The sequence below is a fragment of the Rousettus aegyptiacus genome, unplaced genomic scaffold (genome assembly GCF_014176215.1).
Source record: "Rousettus aegyptiacus isolate mRouAeg1 unplaced genomic scaffold, mRouAeg1.p scaffold_m13_p_4, whole genome shotgun sequence".
Taxonomy (NCBI): Eukaryota; Metazoa; Chordata; class Mammalia; order Chiroptera; family Pteropodidae; genus Rousettus; species Rousettus aegyptiacus.
This window is the reverse complement of record NW_023416307.1, coordinates 65,071,134-65,087,656: the sequence shown is the minus strand read 5'-3', so window position 1 is coordinate 65,087,656 and position 16,523 is coordinate 65,071,134. Positions and strand designations below refer to the sequence as shown.

General features: G+C 39.5%; 1 protein-coding gene across 10 annotated transcripts in view; it reads left to right on the top strand.

Moving 5' to 3' along the window:
- The first annotated feature begins 419 nt into the window (after positions 1–419).
- The window catches only part of BBX (BBX high mobility group box domain containing), a 240,394-nt gene continuing 224,290 nt past the window's right edge, over positions 420–16,523 (top strand). For 5 of the 10 annotated variants that reach the window (XM_036219534.1, XM_036219533.1, XM_036219532.1 and 2 more), the window contains exons 1-2: positions 420–584; positions 3,775–3,845. The gene's annotated coding sequence lies outside the window, so the exon portion shown is untranslated. Of the gene's footprint in view, positions 585–769; positions 788–975; positions 1,107–3,774; positions 3,846–16,523 lie in introns of those variants that run through there. The other 5 variants (XM_036219536.1, XM_036219535.1, XM_036219528.1 and 2 more) reach the window with 3 other exon arrangements.

Sequence of the window (16,523 nt, the reverse complement as noted above, 5' to 3'; positions counted from 1 at the left end):
CTTTCTTGGCGACCAGTCAGCCAGGTCAGGAAGGTCAGGCTGTAAAATCATAACACAATGCACGCCTCTTCCATGGGGCACCACACAGCAGCGATTAAAAACCCCCTCACTTCCACATCCAGTGGAGTTGTAGTTTATTACTATAACCCTCCCAAGTCAAAAGGACACCAGTTTCAAACCTTGCAACTTGGGGCAGACAGCGTTTTTCGCCCTTACCTCACTCTGCTGGGCCTCTCTACCTGTCCTCTCCTACTGTCTACAGGTCCCGAACATTAGAAAATAGAAAATGTGATGATCTTTGTGTGTCTCTGAAAATGTGTGTATGTGTGCGTGTGTTTGGGTGTAACGGGCCTTCTGTTTGGCCGCGCGGCCTGTCTGTCACGGCGCGGGCCAATGGCAGGCTGCCTTATATAAAATGAGTGTTTTCAGTCTCTCCCGGTTGCATGTACTGTATGTGGAGCAGTGTACAGTGAAGCGGAGGCAGAGCGGCTCCGCGAGCTCCTCTCCACTTTCCCATAGAGAAACCCTGACTGGCCGCGGAGGGCGAGCCACACACACGCCCTCACGGCCGGCGAGCCCGCGAGGTAAGCGCCCCTCATCCTTAGCCCTTCCTGGGCGCTCTCCCCGCACTTTCTGTTTTCCTACTCACTTGCGAGCCGCCGGGGCTGCAGCCCCAAGGACTCCGCGGGAGGAGCAGCGGTGGCGGCGGCAGCCGGTAGGGTGGACTTGAGGAAGACGGAGGGAACCCCGTGCGTCCGGAGCCGCCGCCAGCCGGCCCGCTCCCCGGGTACTTTCCCCCTCCGCCAAAACTTTGGGTCGGGAGAGGTCGGGGTCGAGGGTCGCAGTGGCCGCGCCGGCGGGGGGCGGGGGGCGCGGAGGCAGTGCCCTGCGGGCGGGAGGCTGGGGGCCGGGCTGGGGAGTAGTAGGCCAGCCGGTGCCAGGCTGCGTTTGCAACCAGCACCTCTCGGCACACAGGCAGCGGCGCCTGAGAGGGGCACGGGAGCCGGGGCGCGGGCAGGAGCAGCCCGAGGAAAACAACAACAGAGCCTCACGCCAGCGGGCGGCTCGTGGCTGCCCGGGGAGCCCCAAACTTCATCTCGGCGAAAGTACGTGGATCCCAGCCTGGTCTCGGCTGCCGGGGAGGTGGGGCCTGGGGAGCAGGGGCAGGGGAGGAAGGTACGAGGAGCCAACCCTCAGTGGATTTATGGAACGTTTCGTGTGCGTCGGTGACCGGGAACAGCAGCCCCGTTGCTCGTTCATCTGGAGAGTTGGGATTTGGGTGTTCCGGCCCCGGAGATCGGTGCCCTCTCACCCCCCACCCCTAACCAAATGCGCGGCGAGTAGAGAAAGTGCTGTTTTAGTGCCAGAGTAGGCAGTAGGAAGAATAGGGGGAGAAGGGGAAGAGGGCGAGGGAAAAGGGGAGAGAGAAGAGGGAGGGAAAGGGGGGGGGGTGACGGGGGGGGGAGAGAACGGGAGAGAGAGAGGGAAGAGAGGAGGGGGGAGAGGAGGAGGGAGGCTGTGTCAGGATTTTGCTTGAATGTGGGATTATGTTGTGTCAATAAGTTTAAGGTGGAGAGAGCAAGGCTGGGGGTGGCGGCGGAGGGGAGGAGGAAGGCCTTGGCTGTTTAAAGTCTTATTTCTGAAGGTAAGTTATGGCATTGCATGGTCGCGATGACAGAAAACTTGCAGATCCTTTATTCAGGGATGGGGTCGATGCCTCTAGAAAGAGCTCCCCAGCCCTCTTAAGCCACACTCGTGTTACACTGTTATTTGCTGCGATCCGGGTCGCTAGTAAATTACAGAAATCAGACTCGAGGTTTCTTTTCCTCCTCCACCTCGTCTCGCTTGCTCACCCTCAGAAATGTATTATTATTATTTTTTAATTTTTTGGTATTGATGAAACTTAACGTAACTGAGACCAAACCCGAGTCCTGTAATGTACAAGGACCCCGGATCCAAGAATCTGGAACACGGTAATGTGTGAAATATCCGCGATCGTTTCTGCTAAATGAGGAAGGTAAAACGAAACGATGCAAAAAGCTAAGACACAACATGTACGACAGAGGGGGGGCGGAGAGGGAGAGACGGAGAGAGAAGCTATTTTTTGCTTTCCTTTCTGTAGAAAGGAAAATAAAGCGTGCATTCCCCTTCCCTCCCGATGTGTAGGGTCTAGTCAACATTTTAACTGTCTGAGGACAAATTAGTCCAGGTGGATCTTGTTGAAAAGTTTCGCGAGGTGGGGTGGAGGGTGGGGGGGGGGGGTTGAAGGGGAAGGTGGGTGGAGGTTGTGGGGGATGGGGACGGAGCGAGCTCTGCCTCTGCTAATGGTCATTGGCCTGGGGCTTTGAAACCATTGCCTGTCCTGCTAATGACACGTCCAGGTCTCGTCTCCCGGCCGCGGACGCCGGGCTGCCGGGGACCGGGGTACTTTCCCCGCGCGGGGAGGGGCGTTCTTCGTCATCCCCTGGGGTTGCCCACTCGCGGCGTGGGGACCCCACGCGCGCCCCCTCTTCTGTGCACCGCCACCACCTCTGCTCGCGCGACTTCTGTAGCCAGCCCGTGGCGATGGGGCGCGGGGGTCCCCGGCGCAGACGTCCCCGCGAGGATACTCGGCGCCCGGCCCCACGCGCGCTGCGCGGTCCAAGCCCGGAATGGCAGCGCCAGGCTGGGCGGCGGTGCCTCCCCGGGGGGCAGCGGAGGCAGCGGCGGTGGCGGCGGGATCTTCGTCCGGGCCCGCGGGAGGAGGAGGAGGAGAAGGAGGAGGAGGAGGAGGAGGAGGAGGACGAGGAGGAGGAGGAGGAGGAGGGGAAGGAGGAGGAAGAGGAGGAGAGGGAGGCGTTTTCTGCCCAGACCGCCGCTAGTTCGAGCGGGCACGGGTATGGGGACACCCCACTCGTTGCTCCTCCGTTACGGAAAGGTGTTTAACAGACTTTTACGCCCGGAGTGTGGGATTTACACTTCATTTTTTTCCTCTTCCCTCTTCCCCAAAGCAAGATGGACTCTATTCCCTTTCTCTTTCTCCCTCTGCCTCTGTCTTGTCAGCCTTTAAGATCGACATTTTGTACTAAGATGCAAACTTGATGGTGACCAGCAACAAAGCGGGGGTGGGATCTCTTGCTCCCTTCCTCCCTCTCGGTTTCCTAGCTTCCCCCACCCCGACCTCGAAGACCTGGTGGCTCTGCACTTGCCGCCGGGGGCTCTGGTGAATGTGTTTCCCCGCTCGGTTCCAGTCTCCAATCTCGGGATTGTGACCGGAACCGGGTGTTTGGGTGACGGCTGTGGCTGCCCAGGTCTGCAGGGCTGAGTGCTGCTCTACCTGGACCCGCTGCCATCGCTGTGCTACCTCCGGCTGGCTCCTGAGCACGGTGGAGGCTTGGGCTGCCTATCGATTGCTATGATTTGGTTACTGGTGTATTTGTCCTGGGGGCGGCGATCACTTGTTTAAGTTGATGAATGATCGCGGTGCGGGTTTTGGGTTTGCGGAATGGATCAACTTTCTGCTTTGTACATGGGGGGAGTAGGGAGAGAAGGTGCTGGAGACACCCTGGAATGCCAGCCGGGCTACCCTCAGCCTGTGCCCTTTGAATACAGGGAGCTTCTTTGCCTTTATTGGTGCACAATTAGCGCGTGAGGCTGGCGGGGGAGAGAGGGAGGGATTGGTGGGGAGTTGGACTCCTAGGTTTCGGGGTCCTTCTTCATAGGTGTTGCAGGAGTTGGGACTCTATTGTAAAGCTCTGCCATACTGACGATGTACCTTTATTTGATACTTTATAGGTCACTATCATATGACAAAGGGTTTGCTGCAGTTCATCTTCTCCCTTTGTACTTTCCATTTGCCTTCCTGGGTAAGTATGCAAACTCTTCCTACAGGAAACCTGGATGTCTATTAGTAATGACATAAGGGTCCTTACTGTTTACAGAAGAAGATGCTTTGTTGGGGTTGCAACACCTCAAAAGCTTGTCTCACTAAGTTTCCCACAGCAGAAACCAGTTTAGGATTCTTAGTATTTAGATTTCAGCTGCTGTTATTATTATTTTAAGGTAGTTTAAATGTTCATTTCATGTTTATCTGCAAGTGTCATTTGAAAACTTATTTACAAGGAGGCATTTTAATCGATAGTGAAATTTTACAGAGTTGAAGGTCTAAGACATTTAATGCTAGATAATATTGTAAAAATATTACAACTTATGAGTGGAGAGAATTATTAAAAACCCAAGGAAGCATTGTGCAGAAGGTCTAATTATAGCGACTGACATTTGCTTACTCTTTCCTAGGTGCTCTTTCTTGGGTAACTTGTGCTGTTGGTGACAGTTACTTTTGTGTTGGGGAAGGGTGTCCTGGGCAGTATAGTAAATATAGCAGTTAGTATACCAGCTTGATTCAAAAGGTAAATAACCAAACTGATCATAATTTCCTTTAAAATTTTTGTATTTGGTACGTTTCAGCAGCCTGTATATACAATAAACAGTGACTTTGAAATCCGTTGTTAAGTGCCTTTTTCAGATACATGCCTTCCAAATGGAAAAATCGATGAAATAATGTGTGGGACAGCAAGTGCCTGAAGAGTTTGTGGGAAGTGATGGTGTAGGTGAAAACTGAGGGTTTATAGAACGTTTGAAAGCATCATGGTGAGGCCAAACTGCAGAAAACCAACTTGTAATTTTGTCCCTCCATTGTAAGGAACTCTTCAGGTACTCTTAAGTTGCTGATATTTTAAGAAAACCAGTTATACTAAATTGTGTAAATCAGCTGTGGTGCTTTATAATATTACTAGAGTTAAGATGGAGATTATATTTTCTGAATGAAAATGGACTTGGACTCAGTTTTCCATACAAGAAAAAGGGAACTTGTCTGTATTGTTTTTTGGCTTGCTGGGATATTGTGCACATTACTAAAAGGTCATCTTAGTATTAAGAGGAATTGAATTTGTAGTCTAGGCCTTTCTGGTAGTTTCCATATGGTAGCGAAATGTACTTTGACATTGCTGAGAACCTTAGATGAGATATACTGTAAACTGTGTCCAACATATTTTATGAAATGTAAGTATCACGTTTCATATAGTTGGGAGAACCTCCTAATATGTCACATATATAACAGGCCAATTGGAGTGGTCTGACTGAGATGATTCTATAAGATGAATTTAGTGCATACCACATTATGTGGATTTTATGTCTTTGATTTTTTTAAAAGTTTGTTTGCAAGAGAAGTTTTTCATTTTTGAACATATGGCAAGAGTATTCAAAGTGCATTCCTGATTACTAAAGAACGCCACATTTATACATGTGAGGCACATTATTTTGTTCACTGGAGCAAACTTGTAATGTTAGTTCTTTCTTCATGGAAATATATTTGTCCATTCAAAATTTAAAATGGGAATCTGTAATTTGCAGAATAAAAGCGATCCAATGAGCACATGCAGTTTTTGAGATATCAAATAACTGCTTCATTAAAACAATATTTTTAAGAACAGTCTTGGTCTTTGAAGTCAGAGTAGTTTTTATAATATAAAACTTATAATAGTGATCTAAAAAAGTCTCCCTGACAATGAATTACTAGTTATTTGCAATTAAAATGTATTTATTAGATTTGACGCTTAATTATCAAAATAAGAATTTAAATAAAAGTTTTGCTTCTCCATTGCCAAGAGTTTCCTAAGTTCACATTTTATTATTCTGCATCTCTATTAAGTTCTGAAACTGAAGTCTTAATTTGCGTTTCACATCTAATACTAGCTATTGAAAAAGGGGTTCATATTCATCTATGTTGTTTTTAGGGCTATATATTTGGAGGTACTGTGGCATTTCTAGAAAAATCTTCCACTAGAGACTTAGAAATTAACTTTGCAATTCTGATACCTTTTAAAAAAATCTATCTTGATCTCATCCAAATTTAAGAAAAAGTTCAGGATTTGAGTTTGTGAGATAGCACTACCTTTAACATATAGCTCTGCTACACAATTTGAAAAGTGTCTGCTTTTTTGACCCTTTGTATGATCTTTCTGCTTAATCCATTGAAACAGGAAATATGTTTTGATATTGAATTTAGAACATAGCTTTGAGTGAAAGCTAGTATGAACATGTAATTATAGTTTGTGCTGTAAAGTAACTATGTAATTGATAAGATTTTTTTCGTATGTAATAAAATAATAAGAAACAATTGTCTTAAAATAATGTGGCACAACTCATAAAAATCTAACTTGGCAGCTACAGTATTTATAAAGCCATATTTTCCAGTAAAATTACAAACATAATTTTAATTAATTGCCAGCTAACATAAAGTTAACATTTTCTGCATTTCCTAAAGAGCATGGGTGAAAGAAGTGGGGCAGGATTTTATGGGATCTTGCCATGAATATCAATTACTTTAATACTAGGAATCTTCAACGGAAGTAATAAAGACTTCACAGCTCAATTCTATTAAAAAAAAAAACTTTCGAAAATAGTCTCATTATATCCATACTTGTTTTTGCTGTATTAAAGGAAATCCCTGCAATTATTGTTTTACGAAAGTTCAGAAATGTTTAAAATTGTGATATTTAAATGTTCTAAATTACTGAATTTAGGCAATTATTTTGGCATATTACATCACCACTAGTGCGAGATTACCTGTATTTTAAGATTTAAACTTAAGCAGGTACATAACTTAAGAAGACAGGTTTCTTGAACTTGTCATTTGAAGTCCACCTCTGTTTTTTTTTTTTTTTTTTAACATTTCATCATTAAGGGAACCTTTTAAAATAGGTCTGAATGGTAGCCTCTATTTTAGTCAGCTTCCCTCCTCTTACTATGAAATAAAAACAAACTCACATTATAAAAACATTGTAATTTCACAGCTTTTGTTTTTATCACGTGCCTCAGGTAAATTGGATGCAGATGTTCCTCAGGTTCCACTTTGAGAAACAGGGCTCTGAAGGGAGTAAGGACTAAGGTTAAAGACTGAATGGAGTTTCTTCCACCTTGAAGTTTCTGTGACTGTCATTCAGTGAGTTTGTACTACCTCAAGGGCAGTCATCCCATACTGTGTGGAACTGTAGAAATTTTTATATTTTAAGTCATGCATTTCCTCAGTCACCTGAGCAAAGTACTTTTTGAGTTCAACTTCACTTGAAATTCACATGCGTTCATACTATTCTTTAGAAGAGGGGTCCCTAACCCCTAGGTATCAGTCGGTGGCCAGTTAGGAACCAGGCCACACAGCAGGAGGTGAGCGAGCAAAGCTTAGTTGTATTTGCAGCCTCTCCTCAATGCTAGCATTACCGCCTCAGCTCCACTTCAGATCATCAGGCATTAGATTCTCAGAGGAGTACTGTCCCTGGTGCCAAAAAGGTTGAGGACTACTGCCTTAGAAGGCAATTACAGTTCCTTGAAACATCAGGACATCATTTTAAAACTGTAAAGATACACCCAGAAAACCCTCATGTATTAATGGGGATTGTTTTCATTTTTTTTCTTTAAAAGAAAAAGATAAGATGAGAATTAAAATAAGTACTAGCTATACAATAGAAATGCAAAAGAAGGCAACCCAGTAAAGAATTTGGTCTAAAGTATGTATAAATAGAAGATGGAAGACTAAGGGAATGACAGGCTTAAAGGATTATAGACACACCTACCAAAATATAAACTTAATAAGTTAAAGTATGTCAGTCAGTTCAAGGATCTAGATAGTAAAATAACTTCGGGTATAAAATGCCAAGTAAAAATACTAATGCGTTGGATTTCACAGAATTGTAGAAAAATAAAAAATATTGTTAAGTATTGATTAAATCATTAAATCCAAAAGATCAGGGAATAAATAAACTCCTGGAATGGAATAACAGATCCTAAAAAGGACTTGGAAGGTTGACGTTTACTCATTAATTATTCCATAGAAAGGAATAATTAAAGAGAACTTATTTCAATGGAGAAATAAGAACAAGGACAAACATTGTTTAAAGTAGCTGTATTTCTTAAATTTTTTTACTGAGATACGTGATAAGAAATAACCTTTTATATCCTAATTCATATATAAAAACTGAAAAAAAAAGTTTTCTGAAACAGTACTAAAAGCAGGGCACTGTGATATTTTCTATTCCTACCTTATCCTATAAATCTAATCTGTTCCAAACTTTAGTAATTTTAGTAAAATTACTAAAAAATAAATACAGGGTATCATTCACTAAATTGATTTTTATGACTTACAGTTTGAAAAACACCAACCCGGAGTGCTTGCTAAAAATGGAGATCCTTAGGCCTCATTCCCAGCTATTCTGATTTAGTGTTTCTGGGCAGGGCCCAGGAACTTGCATTTCTGCTGGCAACGTAGGTGATTCTGAAGCAGGTGCAAGGTCCTGATATGCTGTGAGAAACTGGCATAAGGAACAGAAGGCTAAAGACATACACTGAATATGGGGCTAGAGTTCATTGACTGCTGAGGTCTCTTCAAGCTTCTAAGATTCCTTGGCTCTATTTCAGTCAGCATTTCTTAATACTGAGAGGACGCTCATTGCCCTGTATAGATATTCCTGTACTAACAGGTATAGTACAAGGAGCAGAGGCTTTGTAGCTAAAGAGCCCTGGGTTCTATTGCAGCCTCTGGCCTCTGATACTTACTAGCTGAGGAACTTGGAGCATGTATGTTACTTCAGAATAAACTCCCATTATCATTATCATATATGCAATAGGGCATATTAATATTTACCATGTAATAGAATGAGAATTACAAAGAGAATCATGTCTGTAATAACCTTTATCCATAGTCAGCACTCAATATATAGTAAAAGTTTTTATAGTTGCATCTTACTTCACTCCAACTCCCACTAAGTTTGAAATTTCTTAAAGCTGTGTCTTTTTACTTTTGTTTCCTCTAAAGTAATTCTCAACCCTCGTATCATGAAACCCTAGTGCCTTTTTAACTGAATGTGAGGTGCTGGACAAATAATTTGTTACTGGAGGTAATAATCAGAATAACCAGAAGGGAAACAAAGAGTAGCTGAGGTATGCCACAGTTAAGTACAGTGCGCCTTCAGGTTTGGTGAATGATTTTTTTCCTACCTCTTTAAAAAGACATAGCACAGAACAGGAGAACAGATCTTTTCATATTTCAAAGTGGTTCATTGACAGCATTGGGCATTCTCTCTGGTGATTTTGCTACATCTTAGAATGATTTAGTGCACCAGTTCTCAAACTTTTCTTCTACCAACACACTTGTGACTAATGTTTACACATGGGGCATTATGATTTCCCTGGTTGTAGACATAACTAAATTATGTCATGGGTTTTATCCGTAGCTCATGGTGTGATAAAGCCACTTCTTTCCCTATCAAGAAAGTATGTGAGAATACAAGTGAGAGTCATCTTATAATATCATAATGAAAATCATGAATGTACCTATATATATGTAAAATCCTTTATAAACTGTGATACTTTTTAACTATTTGAACTAGTTGGCTTGGGGCACTCCTCATAACCAGTTAAAACTTTCTCAGTGTCAAGGCATGAAGAGCGAGAAGCATTATATCCAGAGTGCGTAACAAATTATATTGCACAAGATAGACACTTAAATAGAAAAGAGGGGCAAGTGAAAGAGATGAATGGGAAGTACACCAAATCCCTGAAATCCCAAACAATGTGAAAACTGAAAGCTAGGGAAAGTGCAACGTGTGGTCAAATGCAAAGGAAGAACAAACGACTACAAGTAATACCAGGGTTCTCAAACAACATGTCTTACTCAATACTCATTACATCTAACAGACATATATTTTTAAGTAGTCTCAACACTCATTTAATTCATTTGAATAAATTTAAATGAAATAACTGCATTTCTCAATTTTTAGGTTATATTTGCCAAGAACATCTTTGCAAAAGATTAATTCTCTCTTGCAAAATTTCAATTGCTGTACTTTTTCATCTCTGATAAATTAGTAAGTTGTACATATTTTGAACATATCGTACTTTGATGTATAGTGGCATTGGATATACAGTCACAATCCTTTATCTAAAAAATCAGAAAAACTGAAAGCTATTTTTTTAACTCGAAAAGTTCGGCATCAAAACTTATTTTGTGGCAAAACCTGACCCAAACTGTCGTGGGCCTGTTTAAAGTAGTTTTAAAGCCCACTTAGTATATTTACATACTTTGCTATAGAAATAGTAATATGTTTGATATGTGCTATTCTAGATCTGGTTAGGAATGTTATATAATATGTGCTGTTTGCTCTCTCTGACATTTTCAAAACCCACAAAAAGGGTTTCAGATGAGGGATTGTGATCCTATTGTATTAACTTCCTTAGTCCATAGAGTGAAATTATCTGGTATTCCCACCCATTTAACTTAATGAAAATCTTTTGGTAATTTTGATCACTGATCATCTGAATGTTTGAGTTCATTGCAAGCTGGTGAATCATGGAAGGCATCTTAACATTGTATATTAACTTAGTGAAACTATCTGTTTCAACTCTGTGGCTTCAAATATAAGGGTGGAAGCATCATAGGTTATTAAGTTAGGTAAGCAAAATGGTAGTATGTAGTTAATAGGATTTGTACCTCCCAAGTTGAGTTGTGTTGAAAGGCCTCTGTCCCTGGGTAAGAAAGCTTAAAAACACACATACCCATTTTGACATTGTGATTCCTTTTCATTCTTGTAATTGTTGGTTGTATTAAATAAACACCAAAATCTATATAACATTTGAAATGTTTACCATGTTGAATGTTTCTTATACAGTGAACAAAGTTTAGGCTACTTTCATGATGAGGTTAAATTTCCTTTATTATATTGACATTTGCATGTTTTCCTCATGCGAGAAAAGAAAAATAGAAAATGTTTTCTGAAGATTTAGTCTACTCTCCTGAGAATGTTTTTGTTATATTGTTTTGTAGAGAGAGGTTCTACATATCTTTATATTCAAGAGTTATCTATGAAATGCTAAGTTAAGATCTTGCCTTTGTATTTTTAATTTCCTATAAAACCACGATAGAAAAGTGCAAAGTTTGATGAGAGAAGGAGTCTATATTGACACTCTCTAGGTATAAAGCCATAGCTGGCCGGATCTATTGCTATAGTTAGACTTAAATCAGTCTTCCTTTGAAACCGTTAATAGCTAAAGAAAATTTTTCTTCTATTATTTATTGATTGACTACATTCTTTGGTATAGGAAAGCCACAGATTGAGTAATTCAGAGGGAGTCTTAATTAGCAATGCTGATTCTTTTAGTATTAAAAAAATAATGCTGACTTGTTTTGCAGTTTTTGGTATACTTCTCAAAACTTATCCAAGTGTAGAGGTCTCATTGACTTCAAAGGGAATGAGTGTAGAAAATGGAAAAAAATGAGAAACTAATTTTCTTTATCCAGCTGTCAAACTTTGATTATCCTTTGAGTTACTGAAGTTATAACTTTTTTTCTTTCCCTCTCTCTTTTCCTTCCTCTTTAACTCCCATCTGTCTTCTGTTGGTTTCTTCTTCCTTCCCCTCACCTTCCTTCTAGCCTGTCTACCTGTCGATCTAATCTCTCTTTCTCTCTCAGCCTTTAATTGTTTTTACTAATGTGCATCTGTGATACTGCCTACAAATGTTTGAGAATGGGAATATGGATTTGACAACTTTTTTACAATTATTTTACTTTAAAGATTTGTTTGTAATTTTTGAGGTCTTTTATTATTTATCACTGTTCATATAATAAAGTTGATGATACATGAGTTTGAGACCTACACAGTTCCCTACATGTGTCATTTAGGAAGGAATTATGAGGAACCTTTAGCAGGGCCATTGTCAAGTGAAGTCACCTGTTTTTATGAAATAAGTTGAAATAAACTCATCCAATCATTTTTATGTTTTAGGGTGATAGACTGACTACATAGTTTCCTTTATATTTAAGGGAAAGTTGAAAGCAATTTTTAGAGTTTTCCAAAATAGTATTTTATTTTGAGAGGAAGGAAAAAAGATAATTTGGACTGAGGGCCTCCTTCTGAAGCACAAGTTTTATTTTTACTACTTTATTTTTCACAACAACTTTATGATGAGTGGTAACCCTATTTAAATGACCAAGAAACTAAGTCTCAGGTTCAGTAAGTTGTCTGAGGTTACACAGGTAGCAAGGGACTGCGCCAGGCTAGAATGCCTGACTGCAGTGCCACAATCTCTAAGGCCACATTCCAAGAGGTTAGAAATGAAAGTTTTGGGGCATCTTCTGGGCAAGAATTGCCACTAATTTTTCTTTCTCCCAAAAGAGAAGGCTTCATTTCGAAGTGATAGGCCTGGAGTGTTACTCACTCTTAAGGAAGGTAGATGAGAAAGTCTCTGAGCTGGGGCCTGTTATCAGTAAGGTCACAAAGACTAAAGCAGCCCAAATTTAGTTTATAAATTGACATTTAGTGAACTTTCTTTTTAGTTGCTATATCTAGTGTAGAACTATCCAATAATAATTGTTTTTACTATTTTATTAATTCCTCTAGTACATCAGTAGAAATTGTTCTTTCATGAGGAGTTTTTTTTCTGGCTGAGTTTTCTATGATGTTTTTACTCTACTACTTTTTAATATTTAAATCGGTGAATATATTTTACTAAAAGAATTTACCAGTATAACATGGATAGAGTTATAAAAGTTTTCTGACATTTGCTTAAAAAAAAATTCATTATTAGTGGAAAAATTAATAAGCAGATTCATGGACTTCATTTCAGAGTATCTAATGGGTCATTCAAAAGTTAATAGTTTTCAAACTGGGTAATGGGTACTTTTGATTTATTTTACCTGAGAAACTTATTTCTGCTGTGATAAGTAGATTTTATAAATTATACATTTGTATACAAATAGCAAATCATTTAGAAAATATAAAATAATGTTGCTTTTTTGTCTTAAAAGCCTCATTCATCTGAAGTTAAATTCTTTTATCTTTGCAAATTCAGCAAAGTCAGAGCCTAATTCAGATATAGAAGATCAAAAGTTTGTCATTCTTTTTTGCTTTTCTTTTCCCCTAATCCTTGGAACATGGAAATATAGGATATGTTTGTATTTTGGCAAAATGCTTTCGTGGATGATACCCTTATTAAGAGTGCACTCTTACATTGTTTTAGCTGAATGATGCTCTACCAAAGGTGTTGGGCTTCCATTTCTGTTTTATCCCCTATAGTAAACCATTTCTATACTGTTCTTATTCAAGGAGGTTGGTAAACTGAAACATAAATTTTATGGCATCTGCCACCTTTCTTTTGACTTGTTTTCTTGGGTCATGTTCAAAGAATAATTTGCATATTAAATAATTTGGTCCAGTGTGATGAGATTAAGGTAGCAAAAATTATTATCAATTTAATTCAGCTTTCATCAATCAAGTGTCTATGGCATGTTGATGCTGATTTAGACTTTGAGGATAAAAAGGTGAATGCAACAGCCCTCGTCCTCAAAACAAATGTGTTCTACTGGCTAGAAAAGTCTACTAGGTGTAAATATCATATGAGTTATGCTGTGCTAATTGTTCTAATAGATCTAGCATAAAATAGTGCTGAGTAAATACCACTGAACTGGCTAACTCCAATTTAGGAGCTGGACACTGAAGTAATGGGGGGAGTTTGTTGTCATTTAGGATGTAAAACTAATTTGGCCCAAGTAATAGAGTGGATTTTAAAATTTAGATTTCTAATCCTAATTTGCCTTTTAGTTAAATATTAGTGCATCCTTTTGGCTTTTGGTCTATTCAAAAGACCACTGATTTATTTATATTTTTTTTTATAAAGCTTTCAACTTAAATTAAAAAGTTCCTTTTCAGTCAAGTGTTTTTACATTTTAATTTTTCCTTTTTTACTTTATTGTTATTAATGTCACCATCCATAATGACAACACTTTTGAAGTGAAGTGTTTGAGGATTCCACATATACCAAATCATGTTAAAAGTGTACTGAATAGAATAATTAGTTTGAATCGACATCTAAAGTAAGATTTTACCCAGTTAAAAGACATGACATGGGATTCTAAAGAGGTGAAAATGCACTTTCCTAAAATTCATGAGAGATTAGAGATTGGGCATCATTTTGAATGATTTCAGGTTTTTTATGATGTTTTCAACCTGTATTTATGGCTGTGGTTTGTCTCATGGCTTAGTTAGCTGTGGTATGGAGAAAGCGGTGAGTCTGGTTGCCTTTAATGCTTGGTGATCTGGGTTCTGTATTTGGATTCCCTTTGATTAGATCAGACCTTCATTGTTACTTCTTTTAATCATGTCTTTTGGTTTCTTACGCCTTAGAATGTCTGCCTTTTCACTCAGTTGTAGTTGTGGCCCTCTTTTGACTGATCCTATTTGGATATCAGCCCAGTTTAGATTAAAACTTTGTTTCTAAAATATGGTTCTCTATGTTCCAGATGCCAGCCCCGTGTCTTTAATAACAAATGCATTCATAGGCAAAATCATAAAGATGCTGATCTTGGAAAATATTTCTTCATAAGCTCACAATATTGATAATGACCCTAACGATTACATTAAAGCAGCAAAGGGGAACAGAGATACACAGAATAATAACTTGTGAATCTTTCTTCCATTCTCTGTCTTGGAGATGTTTGACATCATGGAAGTACAAACATTCAGATTTCATTATTTACCAGCCCTCATGGTAGTATCGAACTACTTTATAAGTTTTGTGTATGGACATGTGCTGTCATCTCATTTGCTGTTATCCTTTCTTAGTGGTCCCAGAGAACATGTTTATACTTGTTGTAAGGCCAGGGTTTTGTTTTATTTTCGTAATTTTGTACTTATAGCCTCTGTGTGAATGATACAAGTCCATATTGAAGTTTTCTGTAGCTTGAAAGGTCCTGAGGAATGGGATGACATAAGGCAAAGAGTTAGACGTGTGAGGACCTGGTCTCATGCACACAGTGATAAGTTTACTGCATGAGGAACTTTGGAACTGTGATGATGAATCAATTGTTAGGAAGTGGGTTTTCTTTTCTTTAATATGTTTTAAAAAATAGGACCATATATGTCATTTCTGACATGTTTCAAATATAGTTAAATGGTCTTAAAAGTCTAATATATAGGTTTTAAGCATTAGGATGATCAGTACTTTTCTTCATTAAAGGTGTTTTCTTGAAAATTGCTAACTTAATTAGCTTTTCAAAATCAACAATGGATTATTGACAGATTGTAATTTTAGTGTGCTCCACGTGTATTTCTCAATCATCTTTAAGGAGCAGTGGCGACTGATTTTACAGTTTGAAGTTTTACTATTCCCTGGTTCCTATATTAAGTGATCAGTGTAAAGTACACATAGGGGAGCCGTGTAAAGAAATACAGTACTATAGGGAGATAGTAAAAAAAAGGAATACAGTATTGATCATTTTAAGAAAAAGATCTATGTTTGGTAAAGCAAATGATCATCCTCTATTATATCTTTTTAGTAATTCCAAGTTACACATATTGCATTATCTTTATGCAATGTGTATTTATTGAGTAACTGTAATATGTAAAGCTGGATTAGGAATTCTTGGGCTTTTAGAATAAAAAGATAATGGCTCTGGCCTGAGAATGTTCTAGTTTAGTAATGACACACATACACCACATGTGGAATAGAAAGTAAAGATGCTGTAACACCCGTGGGACACAGGGATGGTGAATATGGCGTGATAGGCGATTAGGCAGGGAAAATTGGGGTGGACTTGAATTTTTGTTGTATTGTTTAGTGTTTAGGCATTGTTGCGAAATGAGAGAAAATGAACTTGGTGGAAAGCCCAGGTTAACCCTACCTTGGCCAGACAGTTTATTCCATATGTATTATCATCTAAGCCAGTGGCATCTGAACTTCTTAAATGCTGCCCTATACCCCTCAGTAAAGGAATTCGAGTCTGTATCCTTGATATGTGTACATTTACTTATATATACTGGGCTATTAATATATGTAATAAAATGTAAAAAGCTTAGAAATAAAAAAGATAATTGAATATAAAGAAAAAATCTAGTATTTTCTTACCTACTCCAGTGGAATATGTCTTGTTTATGTTTTGGGATTGGAGAACCATACTTTGGAGACCACAGGTGAAAATTGGGTCATGTCACACCAAGTTTAGGTAAGTTCCATTAGATCAGGAGCTTTGTTTTGTTCACTGCTCTCTCCTCACCCATAGAACATGAGACTGTTGAACGAATAGGCAGAATTAGGCTGCTTAGTAAGGACAAGGACAGTCTGGCTCAGCATGAGGGATCTGGTAAGATTAGAGATAATTTCTGTTCAGTGATGTATCTCTCATGCCTATGACAGTGCCTGCCACATAATAGGAACTTAGTAAATATTAGTTGACTGAGCAGGGGTGTGGATGGTGTGTGGTTCAGCGTGAGGGATCTGGCAGAGGCTGAGATTTGTGGACAGAAAAGTAAGTTCCAGGAAGTCCCCTAAAGTAGGACAGAGTATGGAGATAGACTAGCTATTGTAGGTAGGCAGAAAGTTATAGCCGATGGTGGTTATAGTGGACAGGAGTAGGCATAGTGTCACTAAAGCTGAGATGTCATGGATTACTACAATATATACTATTGAAATTAGGACTGAATTTATTTATGAATAAATTA